Raw genomic sequence first — 19,859 nt, 5'->3', positions numbered from 1 at the left:
GCAGTGTGGGCGGGCACCATGCTTCCAGCTCTGTAACGTCTGCTCTTTTGCCACAAAAAGCCCTCGGGGAACTCATGGGGAAGGAAGGGCAGCGTCCGGGGATCCCTGGGGCGCTCGACCCAACACCACCTCAGAGCATGAGAATCTCTGCCACCGTGTCCGACCTCCATTCTGCGAATGAGGAAGTGGGGGTTTCAGGGGCCGTCGCTCACTTTCTGCTGAGTGGAAATGAGCAGAGGAAGAAGCCAGGCCTGCTCTTTATATTGCTTCCTCCATCATGAGGAGGGAGGCAGGAGGAAACCTCCAGGACCCTGTCCCCCTCAGCCAGCCCGTGGTGACACCCCCAGGACCTCAGCACAGCAGCCCAGGCGAGGTCTGGCACGCAGCTACGGGCCTCTCTGCCCAGGCTGGGGGCCAGTCACCGAGGTCCCCCAGAGCGCCCTCGGTACCCGCGGAAGCATCCGCTTGAGAAGCTGATTCGGGGCTAGGATTCGCTTACCCCGAGGCTCCTTGGTTGGGGCTGTTGAAGTCTTTCCGGGCCCCCTCCCCAGCCCCGTGAGGGCCCTGCCCACCCTCCTGGGGTGCCTCCCACCCCAGCACTTTATCACCACTCAGACTGGGACTCTCTCCACCCCCAGGTTATGGCTCGTGGTGTGGGAAGGGGGGGTGACAAGTGGGATTCACAGGCCAGCCGGTCCTGGCGGGGGCCTCGCTCACCAACACCCACATCACGCAAACGTATTGCTCAGAAAACATCGGAAATGCGCTGATTCATAAATATTTAATGCCCTCACAGAGGAGCAGCCCTGGGGGGAGGCGGAGGGAGTGTCCCAAGAGGCGGTTAACTGCCTCTGGGACAGAGGAGGCCAGGCTCTCCCCGGGGGGCCAGAAGGCCTCTCCCTACTCCGGGCTGCTCAGCCGGCCAGGCCCAGCCCTCCAGCCCCTTTCCCCCAAGTGCTGAGCAGGTGGTTTCACTTCCGGGAGCTGCTGCCCAAGGATGGCCCTCCCTGAGCCCCGGGGAGTGTCTGCCTTGGGGAGGCTGCAGTCAAGATGGCTTCCAGGCCTGGCTAGTCAGTCGCTCAGCCCTGCGGGCCCTGTAGACAGCCCCAGTCAAGTGGGAGGAGGACCCCCAGCCAGAGAGACCCCAGGGGGGCCTACCTACCGGCTGTCAACCTCACGTAGGAGTGGAGATGGAGGGAAGGAGGGAGAGAGAGAGAGAGAGAGATTGAGAAAGGAGCTAAGGAGCCAGCCTCAGCCGGGGACAGTCGATCCCCGGGGGACAGTCACCCCCAGGGTGATGCCGGATTTTTACCCCAGTCTTGGGAAAGCCCCCCCGCCCCTGACAAGAAACAGACATGGGAAGGGCCAGTAGGAGGCCCTGGGGGCAAGCACTGCCATGTTTGGGGGAGAAGGCAGGCCGGCTGACTGTTCCCTGCCTTTGGGGTGGGCGGGGACAAAGGGAGACACTGTGCACATTGACTCACCACCCCCCAGCCTCTGGGCCCTGCGTCTTCACCCCTGCAGCCCCACAGCCCTCCCCTGGGTCCCCACGGTAGCTAGTCTGCATCCCCAGGGGACTGGCCCCTAGGACAGCATCCTCCCCAGCCTCCTTTGCCTGCTTGTCCCGCTGGGGCTCAGTCCAGGGGAGGCCCGCAGGAGAGGAGCCGGCGGTGGAGACGGGCAGGGGTGTGCCGCCAGCGGTCCCCACATCCTCCATGACCACAGCGTCTCCTCCAGGGTCCGGTTCTCAGCAGGTCCTCACAACACTGCCCCCCCCACCCCTCCAGCCCAGCTCCCACCGCAGCTAGTCTTGGGGTGCTTCAGCCCATCTCACGGGTCCCTCCGTCCTGCACAACCCCTCACCCCTCCGAGAGAAACCTCTGTCCTCAGTTCCCTCATCTGAACCCTTGGGGCAAATCCCCTTCCTGCCAGGACCCAGCTCCCCGCTCCGCCCCTCACTTTCTCTTCCTCTTGGCCCCTCAGAGGAGAGGCAGAGCTGCCCCCAGAGGGGCTGGCACGGGACAGGGGAGAGAGGGCGGCTTTGGGGACCAGGCAGGCCTGGCACCAAGTCCGGCGGTGTCACTGAACATCCACGGGGACTTGGGCCGGTCCCTTAAATTCTCCATGCTTCAGTTTCCTAATCTGTAAACTGGAGAATGGGGGCAGGAGCCTCCTTGGGAGTTAAGATGAAATTCGACCCTCTGCACACTTGGAGCCCTCACTGTCCTAGAGGTCCACAGCCAGTGGGGAGGGGGGGACAGCTCCTCCAGGGACTCCCCAGAGTCCCTCCTGTATCCCCTGGGTCCCAACACACTGAGCTCTCCATGGCAGCCTGAGGGGTCTCAGGAGCCCACACCCTCTGCCCCCAGACCTCAAAGCCACAAAGAAAGAAATGACTGTCGCGGTTCCTGATGACAGCCTCAGACCACAGGGAGAGGGCTGACTCACCCCCCAGCTAGCAGCCTTCCCCCCTGCTTCTGCTGGGTTCCATCCACAGGCCACCATGTTGTCACCTCCTCTGTGCCAAGTGCAGGGAGTGGGCAGAACAGCGTAAACACGAGGAGCTTGGTTCTCAGCTCAGAGTGCCTGGGTTCCGATCCTGGACAGAGGCTACATGAGAGGATCACCCCATCACCCCCCAGGCCCCGGCACCAACTGCCCGGAATTCAACAGTGGCCCCCTATGAGTGCCCGTTGGTCCTTCCAAAGGATCCTGAACCAGCCTCAGTAGTCAGGGAAAGCCATACCGGGCTACCTCGGCTGCCTCTTAATAGTAAAAATGATCTAACTAACACCACAGAACCGATAGCCAATTTCTCTTATACCAATCAAAAAAATACTTACCAAGTGCCTACTATGTGCTAGGCGCTGTGCCAGGAGTGAGATGGGATGAGAAGCAAGCAGAGACCAGGATTTCATCCTTTTCCCAAGAGCGATGGCGGGGCTATTGAATGGGGAGAGGGAATGTGTGATCAAATTTGCATCTTGAAAGGATCCCTCCGATTGCAGCATGAAGAACATCTGGGTGGGGTTCGATGGGCACAGAGGTCACCGAGGGACCTCACAGCAACCAGATGGGACACCGAGGCCACACGGACTAGTGATGGAGCAGGAGGGAGAGGGTGGATGGAGTGGAGAGATGCCGAAGAAGTAAAATTGGCAGGGCTGAGTGAGGGGGTTAACATGAAATGGTGGGAGAGAGAGGGAAGGGCCAAGGATGACACTGGCTTGTGTAAGCAGGTGGACGGCATTGCCATCTAGTGAGCTGAGGAGCCCTGGGGGGAGGGCCAGCCTTAGGGACCAGGGGTGGAGGGAGGAAGACCCTTTGGTCTTCAGCATATTAAATTTCAGGTAACGTTGAAGATTCTCAAGAAGACGCCAAGTAGACAGTGGGACATATGCTCATGGAGCTCAGAAGGAAGATGAATCCAGTGAAAGCTAAGGAGACATCCAAGCCCAGGGGGTGGACGAGGGCTGCTGAGAACAAAGTTGAGTGAGGAGAAGGGAGGTCCGTGCCCTGGGAAACTCCAAAATGGAAGGCCAGGTGGAGGAAGGTGGAGAAAGTTGCAAAGGAGGAGGGAAGCGGTGACCCAAGGGGTAGGAAGAAAATCAGACCAGCCTTGCGTCCTGAAGCCAAGAGACCTGTATTAAGAAGGAAAGCGAGGTGTTACCTGCAAGGTCAAGGGAGACAAGGACTGAAAAGTGTCCACCGCTGGTAGTGATACAAAGGTCATCGGTGCCTTGGCAAGCGCTACTCTGGGGACACTGGTTGGGCTGGAAACTATTTCATCAAAAATGTGTTCCCGTCTAGGCTCTCTGCCAGGTGGGAGGTATACTGGGGACCTCAGGGGGGCCGCTCCGCACGTTGTTCTAGCTCCCCCGCCTTTCTGCCAGACGCCTGCTGGTTGGCGAGGCCGTGTGACTAATTCCAGCCAATGCACTGTGAGCAGAACCAGCGGAAGTCACTTCTAGCCCGGACAGGTGCGAGATACACCACAGCTCGTTTTCCTTCTGGTGTGGGACTGGCCAGGCTCGAGGGGGTGGCCGCCCTCTCAGCCTGAGCCCGGAGTCATCATGAGGAACTGAGCCTCCCTGCCATCTTTCTTTGGTATTCTCCCAATGTTCGGCCACAGTGTCCCTCACTCCACTCAGTGTCCTGTCTGCAGACACCCTCCTGTTAGTGGCAGCCTCCAAAAAAAAAAAAAAATGAATTAACGAAGAAGCTTTTCTCACTGATTGAGGCTTGACGTCCCAGCTGACAAGGGTTCCTGGCACACCGGCGAGCCACAGCCCTCGGGCTGGGAGTCCCTGCTCGGGCAGGTCACAGGGGAGACGGTCTAGGCATGAGATAGTGAGGATGTGCACAAGGTAGGAGGAGGCAACAAGGGTGAGGAAGAGGTGAAAACAAGAGGCAGTGAGAAGCAAGAGCATTGACAGAAACTAACAGGGAGCTTCCGCATCGACGTGGGCTTGCAAAGCAATCGTCCTGTCAGAAGGTGGGGACGTTTTAGGAACGCGGGCTTTGTTGTCAGAAAGACCTGAGTTCATATCACACGTCTTCCGTGTATTTGTTCTATGACGTCCGGCGAGGTATGGATAATCTCTGTCTAATGTGCTCTCCGGGCCACTGTCCTCCAAATCTTCCCATTGTTCCTTGGTTCCGAAGCGAAGCTGGAAGATACAGGCCGTGCTGGCTGTCACCTCCGGGTCCCAGATCTAGGGAAGACGTCACCCACGGCTCACAGCATTCTTTGCTAGAAAACCAGATGCAGCCTCAACATCCTTCTTAGCACAAGTGCTCCAAGCGGCCGCCACCAATTCAGCACAGTTGGCTTTGAAGATAAAACGTCCTTGCTGTCTGCAGCCTTCTAAGTGTTTTGCAATGTCACAGGTTAGGCCCCCCTGTTCTTCCTGCCTGGCCTCTCAGCAGTCTTTCTTACTGGTTTTATTTATTTTTCTTCATGTTTTTAAAGGTTTTTCTTGCTTTTATTTTTGAGAGAGAGAGAGACAGAGCATGAGCGGGGGAGGGGCAGGGAGAGAGAGGGAGACACAGAATCCGAAGGGGGCTCCAGGCTCCGAGCTGTCAGCACAGAGCCCGACGCGGGGCTCGCCCCTTCCTTACTCATTTTATGTTCCTGTGCCTATTTCTGGTGAAGAACCACGGTGAATGGCATCTATCCACTCGTCTGATAAGTGACCCCCACCAGGCAGGAACCATGACTCTTTATATTTAGAAGCTTCCCACCTTTCTCTCCAGCACTGCCCACTGGCCCCCAGTGGGTACTCAATGCAGATGAATAAAATAAAGGAAGGGTACCCGGGGGCGGAAAGGGGAAAGATTCTAGGGCTCACACTCTTCCTCTGTAAAATGGGATTAGTGCCTCTCTGTTAAGGCGAACAGAAAAGCGGGACAACGCGTGCAAAGCACAGTGTCTGGGATTCAGAACAAAATGAAGGCACGGCGGAGGGAGTTTGCAGGAAGAATACACTGGAAAGGAGGGAAACCGGAGGCAGACGGGGAGAAGACAACTTGTTAATGAGCCCTGACCACGTACCAGGCACTGTTCTAGGCCCCGGGTGTACTCAATGGTGAAAAAAAAGACAAGCCAGAGGCAAGACAGATCGCCTCCTTAACCTCTGCGCTGGATGCGGGAGCTGCCCCTCTAAGACTCTATTCATTTCCCAGGCCTGTAGGATCAAGGCCAATCTCCTCCACTTGGCATTGGTATAGTCAGGACAGGTAGGATCATGCTGCAGTAACAACCGCCCCTCCCCCCCAGATTTCAGGGGATTGCACAAGTTCGTCACTCAGGCAAAGCCACACGCATCTAGGGACACTCCAGGAATGGTCTTGTCTGTGTCGGCCCCAGGTTTGGGGCTGCTCTGTTCCGGGGCCACCTCCAAACACCATGGCCCGTTTCTCTTCTTGTCACTGGTGGGGTTGAAACCCCAGTCCTATGCCAGGGCCCTCGCCGGGCCACCTCGGAGCCGCTGCATTTACCCTCCCCCCTGCAGAGAAGACACTGCCCCTCACTCCTGCCCTCGCCCGGCTGGCAGATGCCAACAGAGCCTGGGACTCCGACGCAGTGCGCCAAGCTGTGCCGTGGGATTCAGAAAGGCAGGAGGGACGCAAGGTGTTGGCCACGTTCCCTTGGGACCTCACCCTCTCCACCTGAGAAATGGGCAGAATGGCTCTTGCTGCCCGGGGAGGGGGAAAGGTTGCCCCTTCCTGCCTCTGAGAAGAAGAATAAAAACCCAGCTAGCTGGAGTCTTCACCTCTTCCTGGAGACAGTCCCGACCTGAGGGCAGTTATAGGCCGGGCCGGTGAAGCGGAGACAAGAAGAAATCAGTCTTGAGGCTGGGAGCCCTGAGCCCATGGCCACTGCGTGTCAGCTGAAGGGGAAGCAGGCCAGGGAGTTCCAACTAGAGGAAGGGGAAGAAGCAAACAGGCTCATGTCCCTGGCTCCCCCCATGCCACTGCAGCGCGTTAGAGGGGGCACCTGCTCGGTCCCTTCATCCCTCTTCCTCTGGGTGTTGTGGTCGGGCCAGGGGTGAGTAAGCCGTATGGTTCCCCAGTGTGGTCGCGGCCACAGTCACCGGACCCTTGCTTCAGTCCCCTGGGCTGCCTGTGTGGACAAGCCCCGTGACCTCTCTCACCGGTCCTCCCCCACCGCTGGCGCTACCCCGGTGGCCTCTGCTTCCCTCGCCCAAGTCCAAGTCAGAGCACGGTCAGCCCCAAACCCCAGCCCGGCCTGGCCCAGCTGGCCCCTAACTGGAGCACAGGGCGCCGCCTGTGACCACATCTTGCAACGTGACTCACTCCATCTGTGGAAAGACTGACACAACTGTAGGTGAGGAGTCATTTCTGCTGATGAGGAAACCGCAGCAACCCAATGGGGGTGAGAGGGCAATCCATCAGGGCCATGGGGACCCGCCCTGAGAACAGGCACGAGGGAGAGGACTCGGGCTTTAGGCTTTCGGGAACCACCAGCCGCACCAGAGAACCGGGGCCAGAGAACAGCCCCGGGGCGCATGGCTGGCCACCTGCTGAGATGTAGCAGGGCTGGGGCCAGGAGGAGGGCTAGACTATTCATAGGCAAGGGTGGGTGCCGTTCAAGGACGCCAACTCTGCCAGGGACCCCCAGGCCATGCATCTTCCGCCCTCTGCAATATAAAGGTGGGTGTGGGGGTTCTTGGAGGAGGCTGGGCGATCATGAGCGGGAAAGCCTTCTCTGGGGGCTGGGGCTGGTGCCTGGACCAAAGATGGGAACCATCTTGCCACGCGGGAAGCATCTGCGTCTACTTCTAGAGCATAAGCTCCCGCAGCCAGAGCAGGTGCTCAGGAAATACTACTGAATGGAACCTGAAATCCCAGAGGCCCAACAGCCCGCAGGCTGTGGCCTGGCTCATCTCCGTGCACCTGCACTGGGTGCCTGACCTAGTGCTCGTTTCCAAAGGCCGCAAAGTCCAGCTGAGCCACCTGCCCGATGAGACCTGAGTTTGTTCCCCCGGCTGTGAAGGATCAAGCCAGTGAACTGCCCTCTTGTGGGTTTACAGCACCCCCTCCCTCCTCGGAGCTCGGCGCTTGCTTCCAGGACTTGGCAAAGGGTCCGGTGGCACCTCCTGACGGTCCTTGTACTGGATTCTTTTCCTGTCTTTCTATTATGTCTCCACCTTCAACATAAGCCATTCCAGACACGGGCTGCGCTGGCCTAGAGACACCACCCCTGCCCCATAGCCACACCTCAGCTCTGCAGATCTTGACACATCGCTGCAAGAGAGGCATTGTTACCTCATTCTACTGAAGAAACCCGGGGCTCAGGAGGCTATATAATCCACAAGGACGCTAATAAGAGGCAGACTTAGAACAAGGACCCAAACGCTCTCCAAATTCCCTGCCCAGAATTCTCTCCAGACTCCAGCCCCATGAACTAGCTTCCTCCATGGGGTCTCCCGGTGAGGGCCAAAGATGTGAGGAGCCCTCCAGGAGGTACCAAGCAGAACGTAAATACAGGAGAAGACAGCAGTTCATCTTCCAGATCTACAGGTCACAGACCCCCCAGCCCAGGAGCCACATGAAACATGTGGCCCTCTAGCTCCCACGCTGGAGGCACCCCGGAGCAGCACATAAGGCAGAACTTAGCCATCAACGTGCAAGCCTGACCCCTGGTGACCATAACCTTGAACTGCATGGCCAGCCAAGGGGGCGGAAGAGGTCAAGAGGTTTGACACTGACTGCGGTGCCATAGACCAGGCCAAGTTCTCACCTGCACCGAGCTTAAGGGTTGGGCCGTACCTCTCAGCCTTCCAGGCCAAGTGGCTTTGGAACCTCATGCGGCTAGCTCTTGGGGTGTGCTCATGAATCGTATATCCCAGGCCACCTGACAGGCAAATAGAGTTTTAGCCCTTTCTACAGATAAATAAACTGAGGCCAGAGCAGTGAAAGAAATTCCCGAGTCCAGTCAGTTAGGGAATCAATGGCAGACCTTATACCTGAACCCAGATTTTCTGACTTAAGAGGCTGTCCTCTCTAATTTTCCTAACATCTCCACTCTCCAGGTCACTAAAGGCGAGAAAGCAATAGGAAAACCTAGCCTCTAGGACACCCCACTTAAAAAGTGGATTTATTTAAAATAACATAAGCATAGTAAAATAAATGCGTTGGGGTGCCTGAGTGGCTCCGTCGGTTAAGTGTCCGACTTTGGCTCAGGTCATGATCTCACAGCTCGTGAGTTCAAGCCCCACATCAGGTTCTGTGCTGACAGCTCGGAGCCTGGAGGCTGCTTTGGATTCTCTCTCCCCCTCTCTATCTCCCCATCCCCTGCTCATGTCCCCCCCCTCTTAAAAATAAATACCCATTAAAAACTTTTTTTAATAATACTACATGCTCTGTCTCTCTCTGTCTCAAAAATAAATAAGCATTAAAAAAAAAATTAAAAAAAAAAAACAATGAGTGCACTATTTGGGACACACTTACACTAAAAAAGCCTTCACTGTTGGTCTGAAATTCAAATTTAACTGGGTGCCCGGTATTTTATCTGGCAATCCTAGACTAGCTGCCACTCTGGGATGGGAGAGGATGGCAGCTGGTTTAGGGGGCTCCGGGACCAGCCCGGCACCTGGGAGGCATGAAGCAGGAGACCCAGGCAAGGAGAGGGGAGCCCCTGCAGGCGCTGAGCAGGGGAGCGAGGTGCTGGTGTGTTTCTTTCCTCGGGGATTATTTTGACAAGCATGTGGGGGAATAGGCTGAAGGGGAAGCTGCTAAGTAGGGAGGGCCAGCAGGGATGCACACTATATGATTTGCATGCGGGTTGCAAGCAGGGCGGGGGGTAGGGGGTAGCGGTGGTCTCTGGCCGAATTCTAAATTTTTTTTTTAATGTGTATTTATTTTCGAGAGAGAGAGAGAGTATCAGAGTATGAGTGGCAGAGGAGCAGAGAGAGAGAGAAAGAGACATAGAATCTGAAGCAGGCTCCAGGTTCTGAGCCATCAGCACAGAGCCCGATGCGGGGCTCGAACCCACGAACCGTGAGATCATGACCTGAGCCAAAGTCGGACGCTCAACCGACTGAGCCACCCAGGAGCCCCTCTCTGGCTGTATTCTAACTATGTTCCTCCCAGTTCTGCCTCCTCAGACACTCACACCTGGGTTTCCACCCCTACCTCGGACTTCTGTTCCTTTCCTCCTCCCTCTGCCTGTTTTCCTCACCCCCCTGTCTTCCGCCTGCCTTGTCCCTGCTCATCTGCAGCAGTCAGATTAACAAAGGGAAGAGGAAGGAAGCCACTTTGCTGTTTCTTCTTTCCCACCTCAACCTCCCCAGTCCTCCCCACCCGGGAGGCGGCGGGGGGAGGGGGGGTACCCAGCCAAGTGGCCAGTGGCCAGCCTTCCTGAGAAAAGCCTCCCCCTTCCACATGGGCCTGAGAACCAGAACAGGAAAGGCCTCCCGCTGGCCGTCCCCTAGAAGCAGGAGGCTTCTGGGCCCTTGTTCACCCCTCGGGCCGAAGGCTGAAGATACCAGCCCCCCAAGACACAGCCCTACCACCCCCCTGCTGCCGGCAAATGCTTCCTGATGTCCAACAGCCCCACCCCCAACCCTGTTCTCCCGGGGGAATTCTATACTAATTTCCCCTGAGCTGAATCTCAGAGGGAGACGGGGAAAGCCAGTCTTCCCAGGTCAGTGGTTTTCAAACTTACCCCCAAATCAGGTCACTGTGAGGGTGGCGAGGGGGGCACCTTTCCAGGGGGCAACTCCAGGAACCTGTCCCTCATGTCCGCCACAGATTCCATTATCCTTATTCTGTAAACAGAGCTCCTTGTGAAATTCTTGTTTTTTAAGAAGGGATTCCCTGCTGAAAAATATTCACCTATATACATCTGAACCCCATGGGTGAGTCTGTGTGGTGATGCTTTGTTCTCTTGTAGGAAGGCTCCCTGAGTTCAGCCTTTCCTACTCCACATCACCATCACCGGACCCTTGCCCCCTCAGCTTTTAGTCCCCTACTGTCTTTCTCCCCGAAGCTTTAAATTTTTTTTTTTCAAAGTTTATTTATTTTTTTTGGGACAGAGAGAGACAGAGCATGAACGGGGGAGGGGCAGAGAGAGAGGGAGACACAGAATCGGAAACAGGCTCCAGGCTCTGAGCCATCAGCCCAGAGCCCGACGCGGGGCTCGAACTCACGGACCGCGAGATCGTGACCTGGCTGAAGTCGGACGCTTAACCGACTGCGCCACCCAGGCGCCCCTCCCCGAAGCTTTAAATCCTGGTGCCGACTGGCCCTCTCTCCAAAGGTCTCTTTATCAATCCCCACAGCAGCTCCCTAGCACCACATTGGCTGTGGCTTCGCGGCCCATTTTACAGATGGGATCGCTGAGGCCCTGAGGTAGCACAACCCAAAGTGGATCCTGGGAGTCTGACCTTGGATGCCGGCCCTCCCTCGATGGGCAACTACTGTATCCCCAGCCCAAACTGCTCGCTGGGATCCCCGTCCAGAGAGGAGTCCCCAAGTCTTTGGATGGCCCGGCTCGCACCCAAAGGGAAGAGTTTGCCTCAAGAGCTGGGAGCTCCCTGCCAGCAGCGTTCAAATCAGTGTGGCCCAGCTTCCCCGTGGAGAAAAGAATGAGGTTTCCGGGGTTCTCGGCCCGCGTAGCCTCCTCTCTGCAAGCATCCAGGAGCCCGCCGCCTGTCACCTGTTAATGGTAGGTGAGGAACAGCCCCCCATGCTGGGAGACAGCTCCCGGCTGAGACAGATGCTCAGTCAGGGCTGTTACTCACCCACACGCATGCTAAGAGGATATGCAAAGCGCGCTCACGGCAGTTGATTGGCCCCCCCCTCCCCCATACAGCTCTGCTACGTTCCGTCCACTGGGGACCCCAGAGCCATCCGGTGGCTCCCACCCTTCACTCGGCATCACGACCAAAACCACAGAGGCCCAAATGGCACCCACAGAAGTTCAGCCGACCTGGGTCACGCCTGGGCCTCAGGATTGCTTGAAAGCTGCCCAAGTGAGGGGTACCCTCTGGTCCCACCTCTCCCTTTCACAGAGGAGGAAACTGAGGCCTGAGGGAGGCTGGTGACACATGAAAGCTAGGACCCCGGACCACTGGTCTGGAATCAGGGGTCTTTGCACCCTAAACCAGCGCCCCCCACGATAGTCAGGTCCGTGCTGTGAGAGGTCAGAGGAAAGGGACGAACACCCTGGTTCCCACCCCCAGATGGAAATGCTGGCCTTCCCTCCTGACTGAGACACGTCTTCCTCCTCGGATTCTTCTCCATGAGTCAGATAATGGGTAGGTGACTCGGAGCAGGCAAACAGCCATTTCAGGCCTCGTTAGCAGTTGTGAGCACCTACGTTATGCAGACACTCTTGCTAAATCTTTGGCTGGCATTTTCTCATCGCTGAGCTCTGCCATTTCTGGCCAGAATCGCTCAATATTCTCCAAGAGGAAAATGCAAGCTGGTGTCCATCAGTGGCTGGGTGGATAAAGAAAACGTGGTCTAGGTACATAATGGAGTATTACTTGGCCATAAAAAAGAAGGAAATCCGGCAACAACTTGGACGGACCTCGAGGGCATTATGCAAAGTGAAATGAGTCAGACAGAGAAGGGCAAACACCACGTGATCTCCCTTACACGTGGAATCTGGAAACATCAAACCCATAGAAACAGGGAGCAGACTGACGGTCACCAGGGGCTCTGGGTGGCTCCGTCGGTTGGGCGTCCGACTTCGGCTCAGGTCACGATCTCGCGGTTCGTGAGTTCGAGCCCCGCGTCGGGCTCTGTGCTGACAGCTCGGAGCCTGGAGCCTGCTTCGGGTTCTGTGTCTCCCCTTCTCTCTGCCCCTCCCTTGCTCATGTGCTGTCTCTCTCTCTCTCTCTCTCTCTCTCTCTCTCAAAATGGTAATCAGGGGAGGTGAAGGATGTGTTCGCTAACCTGATTCTGGGAAACATTTCGCAATACATACATGTATCAAATCATCACGTTCTGCATCTTAAACTTACACAATGTTATATGTCGATAAAGCTGTGCGTGGAACACAGGCGGGGCTTCACCGGATTTTCTTAGCCATGCCCCGCCTCACAAAATCCAAAAGGCCTTGCTTGGAATTTCTGTCGGACAGCCAAGGAGCTTCAATCCTTGCCCAAGGCAGGCAATTCCTGGTCCAACTCCGGGGCCAGGCCTGGCCACGACTCTGGAAGGTGCCGAGCACAGAGCCAAGAGTTAGGCTGCCTGAGTTCTCGTCCCAGCTCTGCCATCATCTGCGAGGCAAGTCATTTCCCTCAGTGTCACTGTTCATTAAATGGGAGGGTTGAAGTCTCTCAAGGATACTTGAATTTATTTCGTGCCGGACAATGCTTTCTTTTCCTTAATTTTATTTATTTTGAGAGAGAGAAAGAGAGAGTGAGCAAGCAAGGGAGGGGCAGAGTGAGAGGGAGAGGGAGAGAAGGCCTCTTGGGAGCAGGCTGGATCCACACTGTCATCCCAGAGCCCGACGCGGGGCTCGAACTCACAAACCGTGAGATCACGACCTGAGCCGAAGTCAAGAGTCAGACGCTTAACCGACGGAACCGCCCAGGCGTCCCCACGCTTTCTTCACATAAAGCTGCATGTGGGCAGCGCCTGGGTGGCTCTGTCGGTTGAAGGTCTGACTTCGGCTCAGGTCGTGATCTCAAGGTCCGTGAGTTCCAGCCCCTGAGTCGGGCTCTGGGCTGACAGCTCAGAGCCTGGAGCCTGCTTCGGATTCTGTGTCTCCCTCCCTCTCTGCCCCTCCCTTGCTCACGCACGCTCTGTCTCTCTCACTCAAAGATAAACAAACATTAAAAAATTTAATTAAAAAAAAAAATAAAGCTGCGTGCAGAACACACAGATGATCGTGAACCTGACAGAAGCAACAGCCACACTCTCAGAGCTGGGCACACACAGCCCTCCCCCTCCCCCAAGCTTCACTCTGGTCTGTGAGGCCCCCTTTGGGTCTGTCACCCTGGGATTCGATGGTGGGGGCGGGAGAGGGCGTGGTGGTAAGAGACCGCTCAAGAAAACAAGGATATCTGCGCAGAAGGGTCCAGCGTTCCTTTTTCCCCAGAATAACCAGGGTAGGAAATTTCTTGCCCATTTAACATGACTCTTACAGCTAAGGAGGTGACGGTGCAGGCAGGAGTGCTCCCAGGGCACCAGGGAGGATACAGAGGGGCAGATGGGGCCCAGTAGCACCCTTGGTTCGCAGCCGCGTTACCCCTTTCCTGCAGGATGTGAGCTAGGGTGCCCCCCCACGGATCCCCACGGATATTTTCGTGTGTCTCCCAATCTGCGAAGTGGGCACATCAGGGCTGTTGGAAGGACTGTGGAAACCATGCGAAGGGCCCAGAGCAGGGCCCAGCAGTTACTCCCCAGCAGTTAGGACTTGCCAGCTGTGGTTTTCCGTGTTGTTATTTTGTTCCCTTGCGGTTTGTATGCTCCTTTGATTGGGTGGGGGCAGGGGAGAGTCATAATTCTTAGAGCCCTGGAAACCTCATCTTAGAGATAAAGAAAGAAAGTGAGGCCCGGAGAGAGAGAAGGCCTTGCCCAAGTGTGCGCGGTGAGTCAGAACCGAGCTGGGCTCCGACCCAGGACTGCAGACCCCGGGGGAGCCCTCCCCGAAGGCGGAGCCCACAGCGTGGTTTCCTCTCCCTACTCAGCCTGGCCCTGGCCTGCGTGGACTCATCCTCCCACAAGCCCTCCGCCCTCCGGCCGGCGGTGCAACCACTCACCCCTGGGGACGCGTCGGGTTCCTGAGGCCCAATTTGGCCCCCCCCCCCCCCCCCGGAGCATATCCTCTCTTCCCTGGCGGGCCAGGGCCTGTAATTGCTCTAACTGGCCCCTGGGGAAGGGGGAGCCTGGTCCTCGTCCACATGAGTCAGGTTTCCAGAGAAGAAACCTCAGGCACAGCCACATCGCACAGCCTCGGCCTCGTCTCCACTCCCCACAAACCACTTCCTGCCCTTTTCTGGCACCACCAGCCCGAGGCTCCTGGCAGCTGCACAGCCCTGGTCTCTGCTGCCCCACCGGTCCCGGCCCACCCCCAGCCCACTGCAGACCCACCCTCCCGCCCGCAGGCAGGGGCAGGAGTCTGCCCGTCCAGGTGCAGGGGCCACCAGCCGGGGCACCGAGGTCGCGGAAGCCCCACCCCCCCCACCCCGAGCTCGGCCTAGCCCCGGCTGTTCATGAACCCTCAGTCACTGTAACTAGAAGGTCCTGATGTCCTCCGTGTCTGCCCACAGCAGAGGGAGGGACGGAGAGGCTGGGGTGGCAGTCCCCTGCCCACCCCCCCCCCCCCGGGGCCGGGGCGCAACTACATCCGTCTCTCCGCGCGAGGCGGCAGGAAGGACGGAAAGACCCCGGGCTTTGGAGTCAGGCAGGTCTGAGTTTGAATTCTGACTTTGTCCTCACCCTACTGGGACTTGATCTCGGTGACTTCACCTTTCTTAGCCTCGGTCTCTCCACCTGTAAAATGGGGAGCACGTTGCCTCTCTTCCAGATGGGATGGGGGAAGCAACTGAACCCATACACGCAAAGGCTACACAGGGCCTGGCACACAGTTGATACTTAGCAAACACTAGTGTCCCTGTTCTTCCACAGCGTGATGCCAGTGGCTCTGGTGAGGTGACGACAGGTAGCACAGGGCTGGGTCTTGCCTCCAGTGGGAGTCAAGAGACTGGATCCAATCCCAGCACTGCATCTGACTTGCTGTGTGGCCTCAGGCCGGAGGGACAACCTCTCTGGTCCTCGGTTTCCTCATGCAGAAGTGTGGGGACTAGATGGTTTCCAAGGTCTCCCCTAGCTCTTGACGCTCCAGGACAGGGGCTTGGGGCTGATAGGACAGTGACACTGGGGAGGGCAGAGGTGAACGGGATGTGGTTATCACCATCAGCAGGGCGATGGGTAGTCTATCTGTGACCATGACACGGGCAGGGCTGGAGAGGCGTGCTCGCTCAGATAGGGCGCCAGAGGCAGCTCCCAGAGGCACAAGCGCTAGGTGGGGAGATGGGCCAGTGCTCCAGACAAGCAAGCACCCAGCACCTCCCTCCACCGGGCCTCCCCGGCCCCTCTCTGGAGTCAGGCCCAGTGAACGGGCACCACAGGTCCTAAGAAAAACCGAGGACTGTCTCCGCCTTTAGGCAGCTTTTGCTAGGGAAGGACAGACTTCACAGCACGTGATCAATAACGATACTAATAATAACAGCACATCATGACATTTACTCATGGCTCGCCCCAGGCCATGCCTGTGTTGAGCCCTTAATGAGCATCATTTCATTTAATCCCCAACAACCCCAATGAGATCATCACCCCCATTATTTTGACTCCGTAGTTAAAGCGAAACGTAGAAAGACTATAGTCCCCGGCTCTGCGGCGAGCAGCGAGGGTCAGCATTCAGGCTCAGGCTAGCCCCCCGGTCCCCGGAGAGCAGAGGTGTGAACAAAGTGCCAAGGGGGCCCAGAGGACAGGGCCGTTATCTGTGGGGGGTTTGGAAAGGTGTCCAAGAGGCAAGGCCAATTGAGTCCGTCGCCGACAATACTAGCTGCCATATACATTGGGCACTTGCGAATGTCACGTACTTTTCACCTTCTGGTGAGGGTCTCATTTACCTCTCGATTCCCATCCATGTGGTAGGGGTTCGTGTTATTTCTTTTTCACGGAGGCACAGAGAGCTCAAGGCAGGGGCAACAGAGGCCACGCCGAGAGAGCAGATCAGAACCCGCCAAGCTCAGGGAGGGGCAGTGGTTGAGTGGCTGGAGCCTTAGGCTCTGGGAATAGAGGCTGACAGGCAGGCAGGGCCCAGTCCTGATCCCCCACCCAAGGGCACACACACCCCCTGCAGAGCAGACCCAGGTTTTCATGTCACATCAGAACCTGGCGCTCGAGCTTCAGGGCCTCCCTCTCCCCGAGTGGCGCTGTTAGCCATCCTGTGTGTGACTGATGTATAGCCCCTGAGCGAGCAGACACTGGGGCCCCTAATCCCCTCACACCCAGAAAGCTGGGGAGAGGCTGGGGTGTCCGGCCTGGAACTCATGCCCTCTGGGAGAGACAGGGAACCTCCTTCTCGCCCTCCTTCCTGAACCTGTAGAGCAATTCCAGTGTGATTCATTTTTTGGAAGATAAAGAGTCAACAAAGCGGGAGAAGAGATTAGGTCTTTGTTTCCCTCGACTGGAGATGACCGGAAAAACAGGGTCGAAAATGCTGAAACTCGGGGCGCCTGGGTGGCTCAGTCAGTTGGGCGATCGATCTCACAACTTGTGAGTTCAAGCCCTGTGTCGGGCTCTGTGCTGACAGCTCAGAGCCTGGAGCCTGCTTCGGGTTCTGTGTCTCCCTCTCTCTCTCTCTCTCTCTGCCCTCCCCCACTCATGCTCGCTCTCTCTCTCTCTCTCTCTCAAAAATAAATAAACATTAAAAAAAATGCTGAAATCCAGGTTGGCAAACAAAAAATCAGTGGCAGATTAATTTCACTGTCTCACCAGGGAGTGGAATCCTGTACATTAAATATAGGATTATGGGAGATTAATTTCCCATCTCACTGGGCTGGAGGGAGTAGCCTGGAGGGAATTCACAGGGGTTCCATGCTTTTGGGGTGCCCGGGGGGCCCGTTTCAGTGGAGGAGAAGCAAGGATTGTCCAGGGGTAATGTGGCGGGGCACGACGGGCAGGAGGGTCCCAGCCCCTGATAGCTGGGAGGGAGGCACTCATTTTCACTATGGTCGTGACTCCTTTCTGTCGCTTCTCCGTCCTGCAAAGGTATGTCCAGATTCATTCCATCTTATTCACATGCCCTTTGTGTACCCATTCTGTCCTTCTTTCCTTATAATGGATTATATATACGTGTGTGTGTGTATATATATATATATATATAATACATATATTGATAATTTATAATACATATATATATACACACACACATGTATTATAAATACATAATATACCCTATGTAATCTTTACATCGTGGTTACTAAGGGCCGGCGCTCTCCTTCGAGTCATTCGGTCCATGCTTACAACCCATGAAGAAGTTCTATTATCCCCACTTTACAGATGAGAAAACAGAGCCACAGAGACGATACGTGGTAGAGCTGGTAAGCAGCGGAACCAGGCTTTGACTCCAGGCCAACCGGCCACCAAGCCTGTGCTCCTCGCTCCTGCCTCTCCAAACGCAGGGCTTCGTAAATGAAGCACGCCTGTACCCTGTGGTGTCGTCTGGGCTATTCCTGGCCCCTGCTACGGCGGCCCCTCTCGGACCGAGTCCCGCCCTGCCCGCATCCCTCACTCACACACGCATCGTGGGGCTCTGCAAACTGGAGGCATCTCGGGCAAGCTTTGAACGTTGTCGCTGGGCCCAGGGTGGCGGCCCTGGGCTTCATCTGCTGCCGCATACGGGTGGAGAGCAAGCGGGGTCCAGCACAGAGACCTGCCCACCCACGCAGTCAAACGCTGGCCAGGGGTGCTACGGCCCTCGCTGTGGGGAGGGTGGGGTGCATACAGCCGGGGCCAGCCAAACCTCGAATGGCAGGGCTGTCCCAGCTGCCTCCCAGACCTGCGGTCAGGACCTGGCACCAGAAGAGACTGGCCTGAGAGAAGGGAAGGCCACGGCTTCCCAGTCCGCTGCAGCCCAAACCACAGTGTGGCAGAGACAGGAAAGGCTTCATAAGGCTCCCAGCCAGGGGCAGGGATGTGCGAGCGGGTTCTGGTCCAGCCGGGATCTAGTCCTCTCTCAGGGATGGCAAATAGCCTTGAACTTACAGGTGAGAGCCAATAGGCTGGTAGTGGCTGCCCGGAACATTCACTGATGATGCCAGAGTCACAGCCTGGCTCAGCAAGGAAGAGTTCTGTGATCGATTAGCCATGTCTGCAGCAGGGGCAGCATCGGCGGTGGAAGTATGATCGGCACCCGGAGCCATTCCCGTTAGCTCCATCATATCACATTACCCACCCACCCCCCCCCCCCACACACACACACCAGGGCTTCATCTCCCACTCCCTTCCCATTCTGCTCACCTGGAGCCACGGCCCCTGCGGTCAAGGTTCTCTGACCACATTCCGGAAGACGATGCTCTAGCCTGGACTTCAGGCAGCCTTCCTACCTCATCGTGTTCCCACTGTCTCCAAAGCCCCTCCAGCCTCACCCGCCTGGTGAACTCATTTTCATCCCCCGACACTCGTCTACGCAGCGCTGCCCCAGATCCCTGCCTTGACCGGTTCCTCACTTTCTCTTCCGCTCGTTAGAATCAATACAGTAGTGTTGCGGAGGGATTCCCAGACCCGGGGCCAAGTGCATTACATGCATCATCTCCCCACCTCCTTAGACACTCTACATCATGTTCTAAGATGATCCCGTTTGACAGATGAGGACCCAACACTGAGCGATGGTAGCTACTTACCCCAGGTCCCCCAGCTGGGCCGTGACGGAACCGAGATCGGAGGCCGGCTTGTCTAATTCCACGTCTCCATCCTGATGCCTGCTCTCGCGGTAACACACCAAGAGGGAGGCCCTTATGAACGTCTCTGTCTTCCCTCCGGAGAAGTTGCTTCCCAGGTGGCCACGGCCATTTCTCTCTCCTGTCCTCAGCAGCTAGCCCACGGCCTGGCATGCAGGAGGCACTCGATAAATGGTAGCTGAACTGGGGTTGATGGGGTGATGGAGAGCTCGCTTGTCCTGTCCCCCTGCCTCACTTCTGTCCCAGTCCTCCTCCCAGGACTTCCCCCAGCCCTGCCTGTCTGATCCGGGCAGTCCGTGTTTAACAGGGCCTCGTGGGGACAGAGCCCCTGTGGCCTCCCAGGCTGGGTGAGGGGTTCATCTTTCCAGAGAGGTGGTAAACTCACAGTGAAAGAAGGCAAAGTATACATTTTCTGTTTTAATTAAATTCTATTATTTATTTTATTTTATTATTTGATTTTATTTTTTCCTTCCTTTGCCTCTTATCGACTGAGTGCTTCCATTGTATCAGGCATGGGCTGGGTCCAGGGGGAACATGTCCCCCTTCTAACCCAGTGTTATCAAAGTGGGCGCTGTGGACAATCCACTGCTTTAAACATCTTTGTTAACATTTATTCATTTGTGAGAGACAGAGCATGAGCGGGGGAGGGGCAGAGAAGAGAGGGAGACACAGAATCTGAAGCAGCAGGCTCCAGGCTCTGAGCTGTCAGCACAGAGCCCGATGCGGGGCTCGAACCCACGAACCGCGAGATCACGACCTGAGCTGAAGCTAGACACAACCGACTGAGCCACCCAGATGCCTCTAACAAGCCACTGCTTTAAAACACAGCTTCCTAGGCTCCCCCAACCCTCCAGGCTCCAATTCCAGAAGACCAGGGCGGAGCTCTGGATTGCCCAGCTTTAATGT

At 56.7% G+C, this 19,859-nt stretch overlaps 1 long non-coding RNA gene across 1 annotated transcript; it reads right to left on the bottom strand.

Annotated features, from left to right (window-relative positions):
- Nucleotides 1–613: 613 nt before the first annotated feature.
- LOC113602035 (uncharacterized) lies at nucleotides 614–3,415 on the bottom strand. Its single transcript, XR_008299787.1, has 3 exons — nucleotides 2,844–3,415; nucleotides 2,449–2,599; nucleotides 614–1,094 (listed from the first exon to the last, which is right to left on the bottom strand). It is a non-coding gene; the product is annotated as an uncharacterized LOC113602035 (long non-coding RNA).
- Between the last annotated feature and the right edge of the window lie 16,444 nt (nucleotides 3,416–19,859).

This window comes from Acinonyx jubatus, chromosome B3, assembly GCF_027475565.1.
Source record: "Acinonyx jubatus isolate Ajub_Pintada_27869175 chromosome B3, VMU_Ajub_asm_v1.0, whole genome shotgun sequence".
NCBI classification, from domain to species: Eukaryota; Metazoa; Chordata; class Mammalia; order Carnivora; family Felidae; genus Acinonyx; species Acinonyx jubatus.
This window is presented reverse-complemented; position numbering and strand designations above follow the sequence as displayed.